General features: G+C 47.3%; 1 pseudogene; it reads left to right on the top strand.

Moving 5' to 3' along the window:
• The first annotated feature begins 1628 nt into the window (after positions 1–1628).
• On the top strand, positions 1629–26314 carry LOC149330818 (cytochrome P450 3A14-like; annotated as a pseudogene).

The following is a 26314-nucleotide window of genomic DNA, read 5'->3' as shown; positions in this document are numbered from 1 at the left end:
GGCGAGTGGGTTAATTGCATGTGCCAGCGTTCGAAAGCTGGATGCCATTATTCGAAAGCTGGAAACCCTTATTCGAAAGCTGGAAACCATTATTCGAAAGCTGGATGCCAATATTCGAAAGCTAGAAACCATTATTCGAAAGCTGGCTACCAATGTTTGAAAGTTGGATGCCAATGTTTGAAAGTTGGATGCCAGTATGAGACCTTTGCTGGTCCATGCTGCAGAACGAACATCGGGACTGCGTTGGTCGCTTGATCGGCCGAGCGTTGGCCCAAAACTGGCATGAAAGTAAGGCCAATGTGTAAAGTGGTAGCGCTCGGCCCAAATGCCAGTGTAGGACCGATGTTCGTGCCAAGTTTTGCCAACACTTGCGCGACGTTCGGCCAATGTTGTTGTGCTGCCTGGGAAATGACCATGACAGGTTCCTCGACGCCGGACAGAATCTTGTTCCCCAGGCTGATAATTCCCATTTGTGATAGGCCACCTAAAGCATCCTACACCGGTCCATTTTTCGACCATGGCTGGCAGAATATTGTTCCCCAGGTCGGTCATAGGGTGGCCGCACTGGGCGGATAGGGTAGATAAGGATAGGATGGCCGCCTGGGCCACCCTGCCTCGGACCATCTTGACTGGCCACACTGGGTGGATAGGGAGGATAAGAATAGGATGGCCGCCTGGGCCACCCTGTCTCGGGCCATCTTGACTGGCAACACTGGGTGGATAGGGAAGATAAGGATAGGCTGCCTGGGCCACCCTGCCTCGAACCATTCTGAACGGACTACGCAGACGACGCTGGGTTTTCTGCGGAACAGAAGCCTCAACGCTGCCGCGTTAAAAAAGCTAAACGACCGTCATTCCATATTAAATTAATGAAACAGACGTTTTAACTAGAGCTTATATGGATCCGCAAAAGTTAACTTGAGACTGAGATTAAGAGTGTAGAAGCATTTGTCCAGATTTCTTGGGCTTGCTTCACAAAGGCTCAGGTAACTAGGGGGGTTGAGTGCTTATTTTGCTACGTACAGTCTTTGTCAAAAATATACAGCCCAAGGGGTCCGCTTCCAAGGCGTGCAGAAGCGCACTCTACAGTCCTAAGCTTGGGAGGGTTGAGGACTTATCCTGAGATAAGGGTCCTTCAGTATGCAAGAGGAGCGGCTCTGCAGGGCTCAGAAGCAGACCCCTTGGGCTGTATACTTTCGACAAAGACTGTAGCTCTTGAAACTGAAGCTCGCCGCAACTGTTTGAGGCCAAACTAAGCTCGAAAGCGCGTAGCCTTTAGATAAGTAAAGCGCATGCCCGTACACATCTGTACGCACCTGTGTACAGCGTTCAATCTGCGGCACACTGCGGAAAACGAAAAAGAGCTGTTTACGCAACTTGAGAGGCAAGGCAGCAACATAAAGCTATATATGTACAAGTCACACAGACGAATCATGCAGCTACTCTGGGACTCCACGCTTAATTGCCCGCCAGCGCGCCATTCTCCAGCCTTGAGTGTGCCTGTGCCTGCAAACGCTCCAGCGCAAAGTCGCTCAGTGACCTTCACGTAAATGAGCTTGCCCAGCCTTGATACTACTCCACACCGGTATTCTACAAAAAGGAAAAATAAGAAAATTGAAAATGGCGAGCGGAGAGGCATCAGGACGTAGGGCAAACCTCTCCAGCCTTCCGGTTGAGCCACATGCTGCTACTCTGCCACTCTGCAGTTTCTGCTCTTCACCTCCACCGCATATACCTCGCCTTCGTCGGTCTACCGTACTGCCATGCTGCTGCTCGTCGGCGTCCTTACCGTGATAGCCCTTCTAGCAGCCTCATTGTTCAGGTGAGGAGTTAATCTCAGTTACCTCATAGATGGGCAGGAACCTATGGGGCAGAAACATGGAGGCTAACAAAGAGGGTTCAGCTTAAAGGGACAACGCAGCGAGCTATGGAAAGGAAAATGAGAGGTGTAAGGTTAAGAGATCGGAAGAGGGCGGAGTGGGTGAGAACGAACGCGGGTTAATGACATCCTAGTCGAAATCAAGAGGAAGAAGTGGGCTTGGGCAGGGCAAGTAATGCGAAGGAAAGATAATCGCTGGTGCCTAAGGGTAGCGGAGTGGATTCCAAGAGAAGGCAAGCGTATAGCAGGGGGCGGCAGAAAGTTAGGTGGGCGGACGAGATTAAGAAGACTGCGGGGGTATACGGTGCCGCAACTGGCGAAGGACAGGGTTAATTGAAGAGACATGGGAGAGGCCTTTGCCCTGCAGTGGGAGTAATCAGGCTGATGATGATGATGACCTCATAGATGAGTGCTTCGCTGTTCAAATGGGACTCTCGACTCTAAATTATTGTTTCGTGGGCCTTCGTGAACGCTAAATGAGTCTTTCGCTAAGCACAAGGAGCCATGCGTGAAGCTCTATGGCGTTTATTCTATTTATTCTTATGCGTTGTAGCATTAAAACGCCCATTTTCGCAATGAGTTCTCAGGGAAGCATACCCTGCCCCTAAAAGAAGTGCTCTAAAGGATGACTTACTCCTTTTTTACTCCCTTATAGGGTAGTTTATGGTTTACATTAAAGGTTTACCGGGCACCGATTATGTGCTCCAGTTACTGTCCTCGACATCTCTGCATGTGTGAACAGCTCTGCGCACATATATTTTGGGCGTGCTTATTAGCAGCGCGCTTTTTCCACATTGCGTACCGGTACCCGATTTCACCCCAGTATATATTTTCTGTGTCTTTGCAATGCGCTGCAAATTAGTGAAACAGCTGGCTTATAGAATCAAAGTCAGAAGAATCGATTCGAAACTCCAATGCCAGTGATTTTAACAGATTCACTGTGGATACGAGACAGAAAGCTATAAAATAACAAAACAGAAGTAGGCACTTAACCGTGCCCTCCAGGACTGCGCAGACAGGTTGGCCACCGTCCCTCTCCTTCCGATAGACACGCTGGTAATGTTTCCTTTTGTGTCTAGATGGCGACAGAAGCACTTCTCCTACTTCAAAACTCTCGGAATACCTGGCCCCGAACCTAGCCTGCTGTGGGGAAACATCCGCGAGTACAACGGAACGGTGAGATCACGCGGAAAGTACAACTACAAAAGAATAAACACCTCTGGAATGTCGGTGCAGAAACACCCCGATCCAATATGTCTGCTTGTTTTCAGCGAAGTGAACAATGTTGAACCCAAAGGGCATTGAAACTTCCTTGGACGTCCTGCGGATGTTCAGGATGTGTGCAGAACGTCCAAGGAAGGTTCAATGCCCATCGGGAAGGGACAGCCGCTAAAAAGTTGTCTGACGATTACGCTTCTCGGGAATGCGATTTTTGAGAGCGGCTGCTGAGGTACTAAAACTATGTGCGACCGCAGACTGAGCACTGTTATAACTCGGGTAGCAGCATCCCACCGCTGCCACCAGTTGTTCTGGGTTGGGTAGCATGGACAGTTGTTGCGTCACCCTGGGGGCTCGTCCAGGATGAGGGAAGTCTGAAGCTTCGCAGTTTGGGAAACGAAAAACAAGCTGTTTAATTGCACTTTTTAAGACACTGAATTACATACTGTACAAAAGAGCAAAGAATCAAAAGTTAAGAGTTCATAGCGTTGACCGACTGGATGAGCCTTGTCTCCAAGGCCCAGAGCGTTCGTTTTCACTTATGGCGCTGGTTATATACCCTAAGGCTCCGCCCCTTCACCAGGCGGCAATTCAACAAGACACACAGATCAGCACAGCACCGCACGGAGGCACCTGGTGCAGAGTCCACGCGTGGGAACTGGCGAGGAGGAAACGCAAGTCTGCACCTCTTTCGCACTGCGGTGCAACATTACTGCAAGCAGCACGTGTCCATCGAACACAGGTGTGGCGTAGACGTGCTGGCGCCGCGGCCGCATCTGCGCCGGCTTCCTCCGATTCGTTCCGGTTCCTCTCAGACGTGGTGAATCCCTTCTTCCCTGTCGTCTGTCCATCGACGGTCGCTCCTTGCGGGGTACCGAAGGGAAGGCCGTTCGCACCAAGCCGAGCGCGGGAAGAGCTCCATCGGCCACTTACCAGCTAGTCATCCTTTTTTTGGTGGGGTCATCTTGGGGTCAAACGACCTTTCGAAATTTCCGCTGCTGTTGCCGCCACCGTGATCATCGCGGGTCTCAAGCTGAGTCGTAACAGCACGCAGTGCCGAACGTGTGCGGACTTGGGTTTAGGTTTCGGCAGCGCGCAGAGGAGTCAGCCACCGCTTAGCTTATAGTTCTACCTCTCCTCGGCGAATCCTCGCTGGAACCGTTTACTAATGACATTACAGCTTTAGTCACGTGGCAAGAACGCAAGCAAGGCTGTCTACTCGGGCTCATGTCATTCGTCGGAATGAAAAAATAAATTCGCCTCCTGACAGGGGCTATTGCAGTTGCTTGGAATTCAGGGGGTTCTGCAGCGCGATTCATTGTATTATTCACCGTCTCCCCTCTTCCCCGCCATACACCTTAAATTTCGAGGGATTGATCATCAATCGCGTGGGTAGGTGCTCGTGTTACATACTAATTTCTGTTACGATACACCAGTTAACACAAAACGTCACAAATGACTGAGTAGAAACGGTCACAAATGGGAGAAGGACGATTTAGCACATGCTAATTCAACCAGCGCGGCTAAATGCCACGGGCAATGGCCAGCACAACCAAACGTCAGCGTTATTACTTCGGCAAGGAGTTCCTGCAGAGAGATTAGAGGGAAGGTGGGACAGACGATCGCCGCACACGAAGGTCATAGGGCACTAATCAAGCCGTCGACACGTGTGTACGATACATGTAGGGGTGTCGAAAATCGAAGCGCAGAATTTCAGTAACACGTTCTGCTGGCAAGTTGGTTCATCTTGGTAATGTAAAGGCTTTTAGCGCAAAACGACTAAGAAAGGACGGGGATAGAACACAGACACAAAGGTTTATGGTTTATGGTTTATGGGGTTTAACGTCCCAAAGCGACTAAGGCTATGAGAGACGCCGTAGTGGAGGGCTCCGGAAATTTCGACCACCTGGGGTTCTTTAACGTGCACTGACATCGCGCAGTACACGGGCCTCTAGAATTTCTCCTCCAAAGAAATTCTAGCCGCCGCGGCCGGGATCGAACCCGCGTATTTCGGGTCAGCAGTCGAGCACCATAACCACTGAGCCACCGCGGCGGCCAGACACAAAGCAGCGCTCCTTTGTGTCTGTGTTCTATCCCCGTCCTTTCTTAGTCGTTTTGCGCTAAAAGCCTTTACATTACCAAGCAGAATTTCTATAAGCGGCTGGAAGAAAGGGGATAGCAGTCGCAGCTCGCGTCAAACCATCTCGAACCGTAGGTCCTATCAAGCCGCTTCGTCAAGGTTGCTGGGAGAGGAGAACAAGGGCCGTGGCTGAGACGGGCTAGCGGGAGCCCCAGCCTTCAAGCGGGCTCCGGAACACTCTTTATCTTTTCCTACTTTTGCCGCGGGTTGCAGCGGCATCACCCGCATTCCGCTTTCCTCCTCGCCCTCTCTTCGCTATTGCCGTCTTTCGCCCGCCGGTGCCTTCTGCGTTCGCTCTCTTTTTGCTCCGGTGCGCTCGATCGCTCGGTTGCGCCGAGGCGCGATGCGACGTCTTTCCGATCTGGTTACGTTGCTGTGACGCAATGTCTCCTTCTCTCGTGGTTTGACGTCGCTGTGACGTCGCACCTCCTCTTCCAATCAGTGACTTTTATGACACAAGATGGCAGAGTTCCAGTTGAAGGTGACGCGAAAACATTCCTTTCATACGCGCAACTTGAAGCTTAAATTTTGCTGCCTGTTCGATCTAAGTTGAAATGATGTCCCGACTGCACTCAAACAGTTGAAGACCCGCCCTCTTCGTGTTTTCGCCGCTCCAGGGCCGCCCGCCTTGATTTGGCTTTGATGGCCCTCCTTCTTTCTAGCTTCGTGTTTTTTGCGATGTTCCCGGTAGCTTGTGATTACGTTCTCAGTTTTTTTTTCTCTTTCCATTTCTATGAAAAAAAAAAAAACAGTTGAAAGGATGGGCTGAACTGGAAACATGCGTTGCGTTACTTGTGGCGACTCAATTTTTTGTTGTTTTGGTGCCTTGTTATTCGGCGTTCAGCGATGAATGAAATACCAAAATATATATGTATTACGACCTGTAATTAATACGTTCAATATTTATGACAGGACCACCTCAAGGTTATTGAGAGATGGCTGGAAAAGTACGGCGACACTTTCGGGTAAGGTCTACACGATAGATTTGAGAGGGAGATTTCCTTTCTAGCTGTTAATTTGTGATCGGAAAACGCATGTCGCCTTCCTTAATACGCATTGCCGCGAATCTTTGTAGTGTTCGTTTGCTCATTCTTCAAAGCTACCGGCACGCCACTTTATCGCTTTGTTTGTGATGCAAGATGCGCATTTATCTCGATTGATCGCATCCGGGCAGAGACGATTCTACGTTGTTCCAGAATGTTATAGTAACTTTCCAAGCTTTATCTCGAAAGTTCGCTATCAGCTTTAAAAAGAGCGCGGCCGAGAGCGGCAGGCATTCTGTTCGCACGCTTGTTGCTACGCCGCCGCCGAGTCATTCAGTTCTTTGCGGGCGCTAGTCAGCCCAAATAAAGAGTTTCCTTTAGAAGCCATTTTCGCCGTCTTTCTACTCTACGGACTGCAGTCACCACTACGTGACAATATGTGCACTGGGCCGGAGCAAGCGTTTGGGAACTGAGGCCGACAGACCACTTCTAAGGACCTCTAGCTGTTTCCTCTGAAAACAAGCGCGCTATGCGTTGCTCTAAGGGGTTTCTTGCTCCAAAATGAAAATTAGTCAACACATACGTCATTGGTGAGCTAAGCGGCAGCCTTTCGGGCCCTGACTGGACTTCACGAGGCTGTCATGTATACTCGCTAACCCGCTTCTGATCAGCTGCTACAGTTTTGCCAGAGCTTCAATCCAATTAAGAAACCGTGCTTGTTACTTCGGCACTGTGGGCCCCCTTCCTATATCTCTTTGTAAAACTCATAGTTGAGGCGCCCACCCGAAATAAACGATAGATTCGGGCCCAAATATGACAAAATGTTTGGTCACGTCGTAACGAGAGGTTGCTTGTTGTCACGGCACAGCTAGTTCTGTTACTGCCATAAAGGAACTGCAAAATACTACAAAAAATGTGGTGTTTAATATAAAGACATGTGCAAATATACTTCAAAAATCTGTTGCGCACCAGAATATTTTTATTATCTTAATCAAAGGTAAAACACCTACATGTGGCGCTTTTCAGATTCTACAACGGAGATGTGCCATTCATCGTAACAAAAGACCTGGACTTCTTGAAGTTTGTTTTCATTAGCAACTTCCAAAACTTCACGGATCGCGGAGTAAGTTTTATGTCAGCATTTTTTTTTTGCCCAAAAATGGCAATTACCGAACGGTAGAATTTTTCGACGGCCTGTAATCAACCAAAGTGTTTTCTCCTTTGCTTTATTTCCAATTTATCATTAAGTTGTTTTAGAGCTCAAAGATATTGCCTTGCTATCCGCACATGCGTGCAGGCAGTTTTCAGATTGCTCTCATTTGGCGCATGTCAACTGCTTATGAACGTCTACGTGTTCGCCTACGCATGCGCAGTCGTGGATGTGAACCTCGCAGTGTACTTTGTATCTGAAAATTCTTCTATTTTCCTAATGGCGCAATTAATGCTGAGCCCTTATAGAAATAGTCTATAGACAGTCTATAGACTTCTTATAGACGCTATTGCCTTCCTATAGATATTTCTTTTTGTCTATTCATAGTTTACAGAAATGTCTACAGACAAAAATCTACTAAAAGTGCATGGCCATAAATCTATAGATTGTATATTGACTGTCTATGACGTATATATTGCCTATAGACTGTTCTCTGGGATTTGTATATAAAGAGTCTATAGACTTTATCACAAAAGTCTATGGACAGTCTACGTGTTCCTAGGCATGCGCAGTCGTGGATGTGAACCTTGCAGTGTACTTTGTACCTGAAAATTCTCCTACTTTCCTAATGGCGCAATTAATGTTGTGTCCAAGAAGCACAGCCCTTATAAAAATAGTCTATAGACTAGTCTGTAGACTTCTTGTAGACTCTATTGCCTTCCTATAGATATTTCTTTTTGTCTGTTCATGGTTTACAGAATGTCTATGGATAAAAGTCTACTAAAAGTGTATGGCCATAAATCTACAGATTGTTTATAGACTGTCTATAACATATGTATTGCCTATAGACTGTTCTCTGGGATTTGTATATAAAGAGTCTATAGACTTTATCACAAAAGTCTATGGACAGTCTACGTGTTCCTAGGCATGCGCAGTCGTGGATGTGAACCTTGCAGTGTACTTTGTACCTGAAAATTCTCCTACTTTCCTAATGGCGCAATTAATGTTGTGTCCAAGAAGCACAGCCCTTATAAAAATAGTCTATAGACTAGTGTGTAGACTTCTTGTAGACTCTATCGCCTTCCTATAGATATTTCTTTTTGTCTGTTCATGGTTTACAGAATGTCTATGGATAAAAGTCTACTAAAAGTGTATGGCCATAAATCTACAGATTGTTTATAGACTGTCTATAACATATGTATTGCCTATAGACTGTTCTCTAGGATTTGTGTATAGAGAGTCTATAGACTTTATCACAAAAGTATATGGACAGTCTATAGGCCGTCTAAAATTTTTTTTGCAAGGAAGGTAATCGGCCCAGTATTGGAAAAGGATGGTTCCGCTCTCCTCTTTTGCAGGACCAATACTTTCTCAATATTCTCAGGACCAATACTTCTCAGGACCAATACTTTCGCAATACCAATACTTTCTAAAGGTCGACTTGTACCAACAAAACGCATGGGGATTGGAGTGGACAGGGGTGTGGTAAATACAGATCCTTGTTTGAACGCGGTTACTTAGAAGCCTCATGGAGAAGAAATTGCGTCTTCGGAAGCTATAAGTTCCCTGATTTGCCACCAGACGGCTATAGCGCGCCATGTTGGCTAGGGAGCCTACATGGGCTCCCTAATGTTGGCGGTCTTTTCACGCCAGCTCGCGCGGAGTTAAGTACCCCATGAGGTATACCTGGCATATAGTGGCAGTGATCCGTAACCTCTTTGCACGTTGTTAAATGCGTCAACGTCCAATTATCTTTGTGTAACGCTATGTGCGCATTAAGCCTGCAGTAGAATTCTTCTGTGCCGTAATATAACCAAGCTGCCTGTTTAGTGTTTCAGTTAGCCCCTATAAAAATGGTCTATAGACAGCCTATAGACTTCTTATTGACTTTTTGTAGATATTGCTTTTTGTCTGTTCATAGTCTATAGACAGAAGTCTACTATCTATAGATTGCCTATAGACTGTCTATGGCATTTGTATTGCCTATAGACTTTTGTCTATAGACTTTATAGACATAAGTCTATAGACACTCTATAGAATGTCTAAACATTTTTGTAAGGAAGAAGGCCATCCTACGCCGCAACTCGGCAGTAAAACTGGCCGACAGCACTGCACGCAAGAATGTACATGACTTGCAGCTTTAATACCAGTTGATAACTGTCCGCTAATCATGCAGGAGACACATCGTGGATACACAGCACATGATTGATTACCTACATTCCAAAACTGCCGCCGCAGAAACTCGTATTTCCAGCGGCTGTTGTAGCCCGCGATCTGCCCAAGATTCACAGATCGTGCCTCAGCAGAGAGGCAGCGTCATAGCTGCCTTATTTGTCATGCGCTCGCAGGAAGAAGGCAGACGCAGCAATAATGTTTTGCAATTTTGATTGTAGCAACATGTCGCTACTTCCAATGCACAAGCCTTGGAATCTAGGCTGGTTCGCAGCAACTCGGTGTGCAGCGATTCCGTTATAGGTTCAGTAGTAAAACGTCACTTTCAACAGATACAGATGACAAGTTAAGCTAGCAGAGAGAACAGACACTTCGAATTACTTACCTCTCCAAGTATGGATATTGGGCTCGCCCGCTCGTCAGGTAGTTCCACACATAGATTTTTACGCTTTAATTTCATGGCCTGTCAGCAAACTTAAACCGCACACAAGCCGGGCCTCGATATCGGTGAATCGAACGCGCGGCAGCAGTCCTGTGCATCGCACACCACGTAGCCGCCACTGCATTCTAACGGGTCGGAGTTTTGACAAAGTGGAACGTTTTCAGCGTGCCCGCTCTTTTCGGTTCCGCGCAGTTCATGGCGTATCCACTCAGTCACGCGGTCTTACGGGTCGGACAGAAATTATCTGCGACGACACGCGAGGCACACGCGCATTTACCAGATCGCCGGCGAGATACATGCTGCGGCTGAACGCGGCGGCGGCGCACTCGACGACCGACACGGCGACTGCCGCGGCGGCCGCTAGCGTCCCTTGCGGATGACGTCACGAGAATACCTCCCTTGTACCTCCTACTGAGCCACGTTTTGTTTAGCCTTAGTTTTCAACTCGTTTCATTCGCATACTGCTTACCGTAGACGCACGTCATTTCAGCTTTCAGGTTCGCTTAACGGGCGCGAGCTATGCCGTTCTATCCTTTCGCTGCGCCATTAGTTTGTTCGCGAATGCCGAATACCACACCACACAGACGTGATTCTAAAGTGTTGAGGTTTGTTCGCCCCAAAGCCCATTTTAAGGCGCCTTTAATGCCTCATCGCTTCGACAGAAGGTTGTCAGCAGAGGTGTCACGCTTTTCGGTTGGCCGAAATGGTTGTGACGTCAGAGTGCGCAGATTCGAAGTATTGAGGTCACCCACGGATGCCTGACGCCCCCTTTTGGAGCACACGACAACTAATAAAATAGTTGTCGTCTGCTCCGACGGGGGACACGAGGCGTCCGTGGGTGACCACATTACATACCTCATTACTGTGAACAGAGCCATAGATACAACCGAACTCATCGAAGCAGAGAGAGAGTCATGCTAAAGAAGCAGCCAAAGTCGGCAGTCAAAGTGTGTAGTTGTAATGTGTAGTCAAAGTGTGTAGTCAAATAAAGCACTAGTACAGGGCAAACAGACTCGCAATCAATGCCAAACAGTGCGCCAGGAAAGGCTTTCGCCTTGCAGTACTTTAGAGAGCCAAAGTGCCCCCTGAATTTTTTATGCGCTGGCATTAAAACGTCTATGTGAATAAAACCCGGCGTCCCATATACTTCGCATTCTTCTCTGCTTGCTGTCATCGCCATGTGACCTCATCAGCTGCATGGGACGGGAGCGACTGTGACTGCTGTGGCTATGTTAATTTGGAGTATAATTACCCATCGCCAATCCTTCGCGTTATTTACATGCATATCAGTTTCTTACGATAGCACTTTTACGCTACATGCGCACTAATAATTTAACAAGGGCTGCTGTCGGCGCCTTTCTTTCCCAGCTAACGATGGCTCTGGAGAAGAATCATCCTCTCCTGAGGAAATCTATTATCAATGCTGACGGCACGCAGTGGCGAAGCCTACGTCGGACAGTCGCTTCGGGTTACACTCCAACGAAGCTGAAGCAAGTAAGAAGCAAGCTTCTTAATACAAAACAGATATGTCTTCAACAGTTGGGGGGTCTTCGGAAATCTGATAATCTTTGAAATCTGTGACAGCCATGATTACATAATTGAGCCCATAGTCAGGATGATGGTGACTGCATTGAAAGAGGCTCTAAACATCTTCTGAAGAGAGTACGTAAACTCGCTCAATCACTACATTCTCTCGTCAGGAACACAGTTTTAGGCATGAAATGCTTTTAGCTCCCGTTGTCGGCAGTGTGGTGACGTCACGCCGAGACCGAGAGCCAACATCCGGGCACCGAATTCCACTCATCCGGGGACTGAATTCCATACATCCGGGAGCTGAAACGAGAGCATCCGGGCACCGTACGAGATTTAACGAGACTCTCTAAGGGAGAGGGTCGCTTTGAGCTAGAGGGGAGCTCCAGGGCGAGAGGGGCTTTGGGCGGAAAAACTGCTTCCGCGCCGTCCCCAAGGATGGCGCCGCGGTCCCACACTCACGCATGTGAAAGACCGGCAGCTGGCCCTTCAGCTCATGACGTTTCCCCCTTTGGCAGGCAGATGTATAGACGCTCGCGGAGTATTCGAACGCGCTGCATATACATTCTTGTCAGGCCTGCATCTCGTCGTGTCCGAGTACGGTTCTGCATCGTCCTGCATTTCAGTGCCGCCACCGTCACTGCTGCTTAAGCCGAGCAATGGAGCCTGACAGAAACCAGATACAGCTGACGAGGCAGGACGGAAGAGATTCCCCAGACACTCACAGGAAACGATTGCGTCCTCATGGACCAGTGCACAGTTTGTGTGGTGTGGTGTGTTGAACACTAGACCCATTTCAAGATTTTGACTAGCACCATCTACAACCAATGTGTTATGCCCGTAAACATTTCATGGTTACTCTACTCTCAGTTATGGGAGAGGCAGAGATTTTTGAAAATAAAAATCGGTAATCTTTTAAGAAATCCCCTGCCATATTTCCAGTGTTTCACTTCCGGCGATGGCCTTTGTGCGTTGTTCACTAAAGCCTGCGCCAGTCCTATCAACATCATCATCAGCCCGACTACGCCCACTGCAGTGCAAAGGCCTCTCCGATGTCACTCCAATTAACCCTGTCCTTTGCCAGTTACGGCCACCGTATCCCCGCAAATTTCCTAATCTCGTCCGCCCACCTAACTTTCTGCCACCCTCTGCTACGCTTGCCTTCTTTTGGTATCCACTCCATCACTCCATGATAACTCTTCCGCCCTTATTCATAATGGCGAATGCCTACTGACTTTCGACCTGGTCCCTGTCGCCCATGGTGGAAGTAAAGAACTCAAGAGAGGCGGTTACGTCACATTTCTTGAAGCCGGCTACCCCCTGTTCACCACCTACTTGGCTGCCGTCTCAGCGCGTTTGCGCATGCGCAGCAGTCATTGCAGCAGACGACGCCGCTGCGCCTAGCGTTACTATTGGGTGCGCCGTCGGACCAAATACTCCCAGTAGTCCTTGCGAAAGCGCGTGACTTCCGGCACACATTTTGGCATACAGCTCAGATAGCGAGGGCCTCTCCTGAGTTTTCCTTCCTCCAACGCATGCCTTGTTTTCTGACTGCCTACTACTATCCGTGGACAGATGATGCCGGAGCTGAGAATGGGCGCCGACATATTTCTGGACCTGGTGGCAGAGCTCGCTGAGAGTGGCCAGGAGGTGAACGTGTGGTTACTCTATCAGCGGCTCGCCATGGACTACGTTGGGCGATCTGCGTTCGGCGTCGAATACAGTTTCCAGAAGGGACCCGATGGTAGCCTCGCCGCTGCCATCAAGGCAGCGTCAGGACGGGGCCTCTCCACTTGATCTGCCGTGAGTGAAGGGTGGACGCCCATTCCAGAATACACAAGATCCTGTTTGCCGTATAGGAATGCAACTTCGACATCGACGATAGGAAGTTGCACTATAGTTGTACGCTGAACTATAAATGCAACACTGAAAGCCATTTCCAGTGGTAAATAGATAAGGACAGAAAAAAAAATTATTGCCTTATCTATTTATGATACTCTTGGAACGGTGCTCGGGCAGAGGGGAGAGGAGAACGTGCTTTAAAATAGTACACAGGCAAATATTTTTTCCTGATAAGCTTCCAAAATCACAGGTGCAACTCAGTACTTTTGAGCTGCAAGAGGCAGCGCTGCTCAGCTCGGACCAAGCATTCCAAAGCTGGGCCCTCGAGCGAGCCGCCGATGTAATTATGAAGCAACGTCTTCTGATCACCTAGCGCAGACCTGAAGTTCCGTTATTTTTTTTTTTACTTTTGGAACTAATGAAGTTGTTCGTCCCCCTGCTCCTTATCAATCACAGGAAAATATTTTGATTTGAAACCCCAATGAAAATTTAATGCGTTAGCGTGAGGTAGGGTGTCTTAAAGTGGCGGCGGCGGGAAGCGCGCGTGTCACCCATACTTCATCTCACAAGTTATTTCGAGCGCTGTGAAAGGTATAGCTTCAGCCCTCCCCGAAAATTTTTCGAACTGTTACGCACCGGTGACCAAAACAACCACTGGCGCCGGAAGTCATTTTGGTTTTTGTCACGTACAATGTCTTTTTCAGACTAGAAAAGACATTTTGGCGCAGAAATTGCTAACTCGGGTTGGATTTCGTGACAACGCCCATGCACCTGGAGTCACGTAACGCAAGCATCAGTTAGCCTCATGATCAAAATTACCATGCGAATAAGAAAATTTTGAGGACATCAATAATCGATTTTGATAGATCTTGCTTGTTGAAAGCCCTGCCCACGCGGCGTTTCCCCAACATACACACTCGGATATTGGTCATTTCAACTTGCGGCAACATTCGTGGATTTCGTTTGTCCTTCTCTTTCATTAGCTAACTGCTGTTACTTTTTCTTTGAACCAAAGGAATGCCTTTCTGTAATTTTGGGCGCAGAATAATTGTCGCCGTGCAGGCACTTAAAAAATACATACTTTCGTTTTGATTTCTGCATAGTTCCTCTATTATTCTAATCGCAGCATGGCCCAAGTACATATCGCGACTTCTGCTATCATAGTTTTGTTCTTGTCTGGATCGTCTGTCTTTCCGTGCGTAAAGTTTAGTATCTGTGATTGCGCAAGTTGTTTATTTACCTTGTTTGACGCATTATGTAGAGTGACTTTTGCTTAGATACGTAGATTTAATGGAGACATACATGTACTTAAATATCTTGTTGCGAGGTCTTGTGCATACATACAGTGACTTTGTTCCCAGTGACACTTTTTTGTCCTTTATTGAATCTTATCTTCGCATTTCTAATCGCCCACTTTATCTTCGCACTTCTCATGTATATTTTGCACAACTCCTTGTTTATACATGTGCCCGCTATTGCGACGAAAATTCCGGTGCAATTACTCGCAATACATGGCCGGTGACAGCTGCTGCTGCGCAGTACACTCGAACGAAGGACGGCGTCGTTGAGATGTTTCCCTGGCCGTCGCAAAGCATATGTACAAAAATGTAAATGTTCTTTAACGACAGAGATTCATCAAAATATTTGTCCTCTATGCTGGCTAATTTCACGGCCTTTACGCTTTTCATATCAGCGGCATGCACTGCTTTGCTGGTTTCGGACTGATATAGTTCTAGACTTCGTGTGATATTTTCTTTACTTATTAAATACGCAGAAACATGGAAGAATTGGGGTCAGTTATGTCTGCCACGATTTTTAAGACATAGAATGCATTGTTTTATTTAAAAAGATACATATTTCACTTGTCTAGACAGTGCGTAGCGTTATCTAATACACAATGGCATTGCCAATACGGCAATGCATTTACTATTCTGACTTTTGATCCCTCCACAAATTCTATGAGGAGGCCGCGCTACAACATGAGCCCCCCCCCCCCCCCCCGAACAAAATTTCTGGCTACGCCACTGGCGGAGGGGTATACACTGCTCGCACGCCTAATTGCACTCACTAAATCAACGCCCAAAAAGGAGGTCACTATCAGTGAATGTTATAACGAGAGGGTTTAATAAGTGAATGCCTGCCTGCCTAGTCCGTGATTTGCAATGCCAATTAAGTCGCCATGGGGATGCCGGACCACTGTGCGAGCGCAGCCGGCGTCCGGTGAACAGCTAAACGTCTACGCTAGTACGTCTCCAATATTTTTTTTTTGTTACCGTCTTCGCGGTTCACTTATCGCATTCACTTTTCACTGGACGCTGACGGTACAAGTAATTGTGTACCTATGTTTTGCGGTCCTCGAATTGTGAGTGCAGCCCTTTTTCCGATTAATTATATCACCTTCGTCATCAGCCTATCTACGTGCACTGCTGGACAAAAGGCTTACTCCACTGGCCTCCAGTTAGCCCCCTTCTGCGCCCGCCACAGCCCCTTATCCCCGTAAACTTCCTTATCTCAACCGACCACCTGGCTCTCTGTCGTGCACTGATGATCTTACGTTACATTGTAGTTGACTGCGTTATCTTGACTGTAATAAATTGATGGGAGCAGATAGACCAAATGAGTTAAAAGCAACGCTAAATCTGCATCAACATGTAAATTTGATTTAAGAAACAGTGTTCCTACATGAAGGTTATGCATTTTCATGCGCGACAGAAAGCGCCACCATGCTGGGGTCTGTAATGAAGCCGTTGCATTGGCTCAACATGCTCCTCGGCGCCAAGGTTGCCATTCCTGTGACGAAAGAAACCGCAAGAGTGATTGAACGCAGGAGGAAAAATCCCAAGGTAGGTGCTTCGCCATAAGTACTGGTGGTAGTGGTTTATTTAAAAAAAAATAAAAAAATAAAAAGTGAAGCAAAAGAGTGTTGCCGGCCGCGGCAATTGCTATCTAATATCTTAAGCACCCGAGCTGCAGCCGGCGGAAACGAAAGGGAAAGGGAGAGGATAGTGAGGAGAAGTATAGAGGGGAGCGACAGCAAGAAAGGACAGGGGAGAGCTTTGTACACTATTTACAAAATACAAAAGTAATCAAGTTCGCGCCGCTCGCGCGCTAATGTCCAAACATTGTCCGAAAATAAGTGCGCGCGAGCGACCACTGCGCACAATCACAAAAGATGTAAACACAATGTACATAGCCGCGCGCACATATAGCGTCCTGTCACGGACTAATCGCGCGCGCGACACACTGCACTAGCGGCCGGGGTGGGGCGCCCGGCCGCGTATACCGTCCGAGGTAGCACCAACGGAGCGTTCCTGTCACGCGTGCACTACCTGGCGAAGAGCAAGCGGGAAGTCAAGCCTGCCTGCTCGATGAACACACAGAGGCTCACCATTGTCCATAAGTACTGCACTTTGCACTTTGATCCTTTCGGACGCCATTTTTTGTTTCCATCGAAAACAAGTATTTTTGCACTTAAATAGTATATTGAGGCGTCACGAAAGATAAGTTGTTAATTTCCCAGCACGAAACAGTGGTTAAGTTTTCAGAGATGTGCAAAATATTCGCACAAATGGTCATAACTGATGAACACTGCAACATCAGAAAGTCAGGAATTGCGACCACCCGAAGGATCGTGGAATCAATTTTTGCATTTAAGATGAACGTCACGCTTGTGCTTGGGGGAAAAAAAAAAGTGATATTGTTACACTCTAAACACAAATACGGCTATGTGCGAGGAAAAAGAGAGTAAGACGTCCTCTCGCGCACCCCCTTTTTTAAAAAAAGTGCAGCGTCAGAGGACAGCTTAGTCCCTTTTTACTTCTCTCTGTTTAGAGTGTAGCGATGACAAAATCTGCCTTCGTAAAAATGGCGGACAACAGGTGTGAGTTCACTCTGTACGCTACTGTGCTCTAAGGGTCTCAAAGGGTTAAACGAGTTTCGTGCACATCCTTATCGCATTGCAGAGTTTAATAAAAGCGGTAGTGTACACAAAAGCTTTTCGCAAAAGTGTCCCGTGAGAGTAACTTCTGTATCCGCTTAAGCTTGGCATAAAACGAGCCATAACAGGGATAACTCGATAAAGTCTCGACTTGGGCTTTAACACTGGTTGCACATTCACCCACATACAACGGGGCCTGTGCGGTGAAAATGGGACGAAACCAAGTTCGCGGAAAGAGCAGCTGCTCCTGACTGCGTTCACTTCAGTTGCCGCCTTACGTGCATATATTGGCAAAATACGGTATATGCACTGTTGTCATACGCTATACGCCAGCTAATTCTCAGTTGATGCGAGTGCAAAACAAGTGTTCGCAATGATCGCAGCCTAATGGTTCAAACTGCCTGTCACAGCTCCGGAAGCCCGATCTTCTTCAGAGCTTGCTGGATGCCGAGTATCAACCGGAAGACACCACGGTTTACAACGAAGCCGTTCAGAGAGATAGTGCTGCTGGTAAGAAAACTCAATACAGAAACACATGAAAGTCGGCTATCTACGAAGCCATAGATTTAGCCGGCGCTTTTATGCAAGTTATCCTTATGATGATCGCCCTTGAGTTAAGTATTTCGAATACCTCGACACTCTGTGGCTATGCTTTGAATTATCAATAAACCCCTGAAGGTGAATTAGAAGCACGCAAAAAGAGGGACGTTGCATGATCCGCCTTAACGAAGAAACTCCTTGAGCTCTGATCTTAATGAACAGAAGGTATCATTCATAGATATATTCAGCTCGGATACATCAAACCCGCTTTCTTCCTCGTGAAGGCATCTAGATGATTTTGTGAATTGTGTCTTGAAAGTTCTGTCACGCTAACGCTGATGCGTTGTTTGAGACCCCGGTGAAAACGGACCGTGAAAAAGCAGAGCTACCTCATGCCTTAGCGCTGCTGTTTGCTGGCACAATCTCTTTGCCCAATTGAAAGACGAAGTACCAAAAGCGGATATCACCTGAAATTCTCGAACTGAACCTCAAATTATTAATATTAAATTCCATTTGAATGAGATAGCCGCTGCAACATACCTTGAAAAATGCCCAACATAGACGGCGCAAAGAATGAAATGATGGGCACCACTTTTCAGCTGGCGCCGATATTTAAGTGGACCCAGCTGGAATCATTTGCAGAGCGTTAGCTGTAATACTCGCATTACTCAAGGTCGCGTTAGTATGAAGAAACACAAGGTCATTCAAGTGGAACCAGTGGGTGGTACCACTGGTACACACATTGTGGACCACCTAATCGGCGTGGAATGTTCGCAGTGATAACATACGATTCAGCGCATTACGGAGCATAAGATTACTAGTCGAAGCTTAGTATATAATAGGGATTCGCACCGACGACCTTTGGGTCCCTAAACCGCGAGTTCTTGAAACTTGAAACGTTCATTACGGCCAAACTAATTGATGTAGGACATTCGAAGTGGAGCCAAAGATCTCGCTTCTAGCACGGTGTACGTTGGTATCAAAAAGTATAGGTATCTAGATGTAACGAAAAATTTGTTCCGGATATAGCGAAGGCAACTAATGACACAATATTCGTTCGATATTGCTATCGCTCGATACTCGTACGCTGCGTCAGCGTTTTGCTCTTTTATTTATTGTCGCATACTAATGCAGCAGATCTATACAGGTGGTATTTGTAGGTATTGGAGTAAGATTCATAAGCTCTGAGTGGACCCTGCAATTCACAAATAATTTTTAAAAATTGTTGCTCCCAACCGAATAGGGCGAAACCTGGACGCGCGTTCTTAGCTGCCCCTACTCCGATGACGTGAACAAAAAGTCTGAGCAGGCCTTCTGACTGGACGTGCTCAAACGATATCTTCAGTGTTAATGAGGCCAGCTATAAAAAATTTGTAGAACGTTGACGAATGATGGAATATCAATCACTCTTGCGCATTTCCTAACCTCAGTAAATACCATTTCTTGGTGCCCATTGACAGCGTACAATGCGCCCACATTTCACTTGGTATCATTGGGTTTTACAGGAATCGCTTCGAAAAGCTGCGCACTGACCACGGATGAAGTGCTTATCAACGCAATGACCATTTTCGTGGCAGGGTAAGAATACTAATGCTCAAACGTATTGCCGCTAGTAACAAAAATAGTAACAGCCCTTTAATTAATGACAGCTCACAGAACCAAAGCTTCGAAGTCGAGAAGCAAATACCAGTCCCCGAAGTGGCCGTCGCGGTGGCTCAGTGGTTATGGTGCTCGGCTACTGACCCGAAAGACGCGGGTTCGATCCCGGCCGCGGCGGCTGGAATTTCTTTGGAGGAGAAGTTCTAGAGGCCCGTGTACTGTGCGATGTCAGTGCACGTTAAAGAACCCCAGGTGGTCGAAATTACCCGGAGCCCTCCACTACGGCGTCCCTCGTAGCCTGAGTCGCTTTGGTACGTTAAATACTCATAAACCATAAACCAACGAATTCCCGAAAATGGTTGGATTATGGTTTATGGGGTTTAACGTCCCAAAGCTACTCAGCCTGGGGTTCTTTAACGTGCACTGACATCGCACAGTACACGGGCCTCTAGAATTTCGCCTCCATCGGAATTCGACCACCGCGGCCGGGATCGAACCCGCGTCTTTCGGGTCAGCAGCCGAGTGCCATAACCACTTAGCCACCACGGCGGCTTAAAATTCCCGAAAATATATCTTTACTTAATCTCAGAGAATGCCTTACTCGACCCCGAATAGCTGCTGAGCCATCCCTTTTCGATGCCCTGCTCTATTAGCTATATACTATACAGTCGAAAGCGGATATATCGACATCCATGGGATTGCGAAACGTTTCGATACATCGATGATTCCATATATATAAACAGCAGTATGTAGCCTGATCATCCGTATACCCCAAGTGAGATTATATGGTAGGGTGTCCGGGAAGCTCATAGGTGGAAAGATGCTGCTAGGTCTAACCTGTTTCGCATCAAAGATGCAGCGGACGCTGCTTTGAAGCTGGCCCCTACGAATCATAAGATGTCTATCATTTTACCAGCATACTATAAATAGAATGATCGGCCATTTAAGTTAAAGAATAGTTGGTTTCAATGCCTTTGGCAGCGGAGGACGCCACGCGAGGGCTCCCGCTAGGTTTTAGTTAGCTTGGCTTAGCCGCATCACAGCGATGTGGCGTGGAAAATGAGTACAAGAAACTGAAGGCAGCCTTATAACACACCCCAAGTGCATCTTGTCTACGGTTTCTGAGCGCCAGCGCTGCCAGCAGGTGCCACAGAAAGTAAGCGAAGAATGCCGTTTGAAGCAGTGGCACTTACAGGGGCGCGGCGCGCAGCGTTCAATATATGGAATGGCCGGCGAAATTGCACTTCGATATACGAGTCGCCATCTTTAGATACTTTTCTAGGGGATTTTCACGGCGATATCTCCGTGTGTTCGATACAGCAAATAAATCGAAACATCCTGGATCGATATGCATAAATTAATATGGGCAGAAAAAAGAAATAAATATAAAATAGCCCAGCCCACACCGCATAGAGCATGGATCGATATACAGGGTGTGTCATCTAAGACTAAACAAAGAGGCTTTTTGAGTTAGAACGGCGCTTTTTTTCGGCACAGCATTGTCAGCCGTGTAGTGCATCACAATGCAGCTAAAGTGTGCGAAATTGCGGGCTGCTTAACAAATATTGAATAGTTAACTATTTAACGATTACTGTAAGAATACATAACTATTGAGAGACGTGTAAGTAGTACCCGTATCAGTTTTTAGAATTTAGTAAACGCGGTTACCCTCGGCGCTGTGGCGCAACAGATTTGCCACAGTTCAAGGCAAAAGGTCGTAGCCGCGCCAGTCATCTGACTGCGGGCAGGTGGGAGTTACGTGTCACCAATACGTCCGCGGGGTACCCGGAAAGGAACCTTGTCGCGTAACAGGCCTTGTGCGTACTGAGATGATAGGCAACCTGTTGACGTGTTTACGCTTCCAAGTGCGTTTTGTATACGCCAGGACCCTATACTCCACCTCACAAGTTACTATGGAAGCTAGATACTTTCTGTGCCAGTCAGGAGAGTGCGTTAAACGTGTTCCTCCGCACTAACCAATTTTTCCGCAAATGTGGACGCTTACTTTCAGATACGAGACCACAGCTTTGTCACTAAGTTACATTACGTACCTTCTGGCTAAGCACCCTGAAGTTCAAGAGAGAGTTCGAAAAGAAGTGAACGATGTTGTTTCCAGCAATGTAAGTAGTTTCTTGCTTTCCAGATTACATCTATCTAGCTCGTACAATCTGGCTAATCACACAAATACGGTGACTTAGGCATTGTCACTGTATGCTGTGATATTTGAGGCGTCGCTGAGCCGCCGGACAATCACTATGATGCAAAAGCACGCTCAGGAGGGCCGCATTGTCCGTAGCTGGCCGAACTATACAAGAGTACAAAATCCACAAAAGATGACTTGGCTGCTCTAGCCCATTGTTTCCTCTACCAGCTTGCTCGGAGTCTTCTGGCACTAGCCCGATGTTGCTGCATCGGAAGTGGCGTCACTAGCACAGCTAATTCTCATTGGCTGGAGGAGTCTCCTCACCAGACGGGAAGTGACCCCACTTCCGGTGAAGGCATCAGCAGCTTCTAATGTTACAGCATCACCAACACACATTGTTATTAGATGTTCCTGTGATTTATTTCGTGTAGGCAAACATGGATTACGAAACAGTGACAAAGAAGTTGCCGTACCTAGGCCAAGTCGTCAACGAGGCTCTCCGCATGTACCCAGCTGTGCCCATGTGAGTGCCGTCCCTATACCGCACATATGCAGCTCGCCTTTCACCAGGAACGCGGTTGGGTCTCCTTCAGACCTTGCCGTTATCTTCACTCGCTTATCAACTCTTGTCTTGCCTCTGAACAGGTTCGTCACGAGAAAGGCTGTCAATGACTTCGAGTACAAGGGCGTACGGTACAAGGCCGGGACGTGCATCACCTCTCCGGCACTGCATATTCACAGGGACGGGCGCTACTGGCCAGACCCGCTGAACTTCAACCCGGAGAGGTGCGTCATGCACGGCCACTCACGCCGGCTCTTTTTTTTAAAAGGGATAGCACGAGAGGACAGCTTACTGCCTTTTTACACCCATATAGGTGTATTATTGTTTACACTCTAAACAAGACTATACCTATATGGGAGTAAAAGAGGAATAAGCTGTCCTCTAGTGCACATCCTTTCATAGAAGGGTGTTCGCTAGAGAACTTACTCCCCTTTTAGTCCTATCTGTTTGGAGTGTAGAGAAGGAAGCTGCCTTTGCCAGTATATGTAAATGCGCTGGAAAGATCCGTTGGTCTACTGCGGTGAAAGCTGATGCCGAAACAGTACTGGTGGTCGGCAGAGGTGTAGGTGGCGCGACTAGGTTTCGACGAGTTCTCCCATGGGGCGCCAACGGCTGGCGCAGTACGGGAGTGATTGCAGATCTCTGGACGACGTCTTCTAATGAGAGATCATTAGATGCCTCATCGGGAAGAAAATGTATCGTCGGAACCTATGTTCGCTGATTTGCCGGAAATTACATCACAAAGACGGATAATCTCCAATGGCTGACTGACTGGAAGGAAGTGGTGGTCACTTTCTCCTTGCAAAAATTTCTTTAGACAGTCCACAGGCAGTCCATAGACTTCTGTCTATAATGTCTATAGACTGTCTATAAACAAGTTCTAGAGAATAGTCTATAGGCAATACAAATCCTATGGACAGTCTATAGACAATCTACATATTTATGGCGATACACTTTAATAGACGTTTGTGTATAGACACTCTATAGGCTATTAGTAGACAAAACGAAATATCTATGGAAAGGCAGTAGAGTCTATAAGAATTCTATAGACTGTCTATAGATCATTTTTATAAGGGTCGGTGTGGATGCGACGGCACCTAACCGCAAGTGGCATCACTCTCGGTAAAGAGCAGAATAGAATTGGGTGTCCCTGAGAATTTTTTTCCTGCAATGGACTTTAACACGGTGATGGTGATGACGATGATGGGGGTGGTGGTGGTGGCGATGACGATAAACTGACCTATACAGGAGCGCACGATGAGATCTCGATTTTTCTGTCCACGACAGGTTCTCCCCCGAGAACGAAGGCACCTTCCACAATATGGCGCACCAACCATTTGGTATTGGACCGCGCAACTGCGTCGGAATGCGCATGGCTCAGATGGGGCTGAACTCCACCATAGCCCGGCTTGTGCAGAGGTTTCGCCTCGAGTTGGGACCTTCGCAGGGAGAGGTACGTGATGGCAACGTAAGCCCGGTGACAGCCCCTTTTTGCTTGCTATCATTATGGCGGGAAAGTTCGGCATTTTAAGCATGAAATGCTTTTAGCTCCCGTTGTCGGCAGTGTGGTGACGTCACGTCGAGACCGAGAGCCATCATCCGGGCACTGAAATCCACTCATCCGGGCACTGAAATCCACTCATCCGGGCACTGAATTCCACTCATCCGGGCACTGAATTCCAGTCATCCGGGCACTGAAATCCACTCATCCGGGCACTGAAATCCACTCATCCGGGCACTGAATTCCAGTCATCCGGGCTCTGAAACGAGAACATCCGGGCACCGTACGAGACTTTACGAGATTTAACGAGACTCTCTAAGCCCTCCTACGCGACCGGCATGCAAGCGCCGGTTGGTCTCCAAACGAGACAAAAAATAACTGCTGCCAGTGCCTTCTCAATGTTTATCAAGATATCAGTGGAGCTGTGGGTTTGATAATGCACGGAAATGTAATTTTCCATTTCTAATAACGCGTGCAAAAAGCACATAAATGTCACGTTACACTTCGTTGTCATACGTGATCCGGGGGAGAAGCGCTGCGTTCAAAGGGCAACGCATCGCGCCGAACGGGTGGTGGCGTTCCTCCCTTCCTGTACGGTGCGGTTCGGGTGTCCACCGAGATGACATTAGGCCCGTAAACATTTCATGCTTACTCTACTCTCGTTTACGGGAGAGGCAGATAATTTTTTTCGGATAAGTTCGTCTTCATGTTGTTCTTTATGGTCATGTTTAGGGGAATCTTCCAAGCTGGAGTAATTTTGTAATAAGGGAGTAATTACTCATTGACATCCACCCCAGCGCAGCCATACGGCTACAAAGGAAAGCTGTAAAGCTTTCTCAGAAACTTTGTAGTTAAAGAAAAATTCGTCCTGGTCCAGGGTTCGAACCCGGGACCAACGCTTCACCGGAACAGTCGCTCTACCAAGCGAGCTAACCAGGACAGCAAGCCTATGGTAGGGCGAGAGCGAATTGATCAATAACTCGAAGTGGGAACTGTGTTTGTCAAATGTTTAAGGGAATCCCCCAAGGTGGAGTAATTTTGTAATAAGGGAGCAATTGCTCACTGACACTTGATTGCCGTCCCGGTTAGCTCAATTGGTAGAGCGACTGCTCCGGTGAAGCGGTGGTCCCGGGTTCGAACCCCGGACCAGGACGAATTTTTCTTTAACTACGAAGTTTCTGAGAAAGCTGTATAGTTTTCCTTTGTAGCCATGTGGCTACGGCTGGGTGGATGGCAATGAGTAATAACTCCTTTATTATGTTGTTCTTTACAATCGGACAACATTCACCTTAGGTTGCCGAATACTGGAGCTCAAAAGCATTTCATGCCCATAATTTGCTATCTCTCTCGTCGTCGATAACAAAGTAGTAAATGAAATGCCCTGCCAGGTTTGATATTTTAGTCCCCCAAATATGTAACAATTCATTTACAGAAGAAAGACAACGAATGTAAGCTGCAGGTATTGGAAACGAATTTTAAAGGGCTCTAAAAGGAAATATAAAACATAGCACTATAGGGATAGACTATTTCTAAGGGAACACTACCAACGTTTTCTTTTTCTTTTCTTCGCGGAATGATGGCTGCCTTGCTGAGAAAATCACAAGTGAACGTTCTGAAACCCTTGCGCATTCAAATAGCATGCGAATAATGAGCACAGTTATATCGTTCTTATGACGTATTTGCGGTGGAGCTCTCCGACCAACCAGAGGCGCCACTTCCAAAAAGCGGAGACGGGAACGGAAACCGGAAAAAAATTGCCGTGAAGACTTCCGGTGGATGTGACGTCACACCATTCCCGTGGATATATCGATAAGCAAATTATACACCTTTCGGAGATCTTAAATGTTAATTACGCTTCATTACACATTTTTCTATCTAATTTGACACAAATCGGACGTCTTTCCGACCATTCTGTGGCAATTTTCTATGCCGTGGGGACTTACGGCGGATGTGACGTCACTGCATTTTTGTGGCTATATCGACGTCCGCGTTATTTTGACGCAATTTCTACATTTTTGACTGTAATTAATTAACTAATTACACTACAGTCACTAAACGTGGCTTCTAGGTTCTTTTTTTCCTCCTCTATCTGAAGCAACCATTCATTCTCTCTTATCTTTCTTTAGTTCCCGATTTAACAGGAGTTAAACGCTGCCAAAGGTGCGACACCCTCTGCTAACGGACGGCAGTATGAGCCATTAAAGACATTCGCCTTAAAAGTCCCCCACTGGAAGGCAGATGCTCTGCGCTGCATCGCGTACGGCTGCATATCGCTGAATCTAGCTGCAGAGCTCGCGTTCGGCAGAAATCGACTCCGTGGGTGCGAACACATACGTGGGGTTATCGAGGGCAGCCGCAGACTGCATGAGGTGTCTGCTCCTGGTACCTGTTGCGCATGGCGTCATATAGGTGCTTTCATATGGATGTTTGGCAAGACTTTCAGATTTTTGATTTTTTTTCACTCCTTCGCACTCGTTTTCAGGACTACCTCAGCGTTACTGCTCTAACTGGCATCTCGAAACCCAGCCATGGCCCGTGGATTGTCTTTCGCCAACTGTGAACTCCTAATGAGGCCGGAAGAGGGAGCTACCAGCTCGACGCCTGGCGAGAAACGAAAGTTGGGTTTGCTGTGCATCGGTGACTTGCACAAAGGCGATCGCGTGTTTTAACAGTAAA

This window comes from Amblyomma mixtum, chromosome 9 (genome assembly GCF_055824585.1).
Source record: "Amblyomma mixtum isolate Tamu chromosome 9, ASM5582458v1, whole genome shotgun sequence".
In the NCBI taxonomy this organism is placed as follows: domain Eukaryota; kingdom Metazoa; phylum Arthropoda; class Arachnida; order Ixodida; family Ixodidae; genus Amblyomma; species Amblyomma mixtum.
The sequence above is the reverse complement of the archived record's forward strand: the minus strand, read 5'-3'. Positions and strand labels throughout refer to the sequence as shown.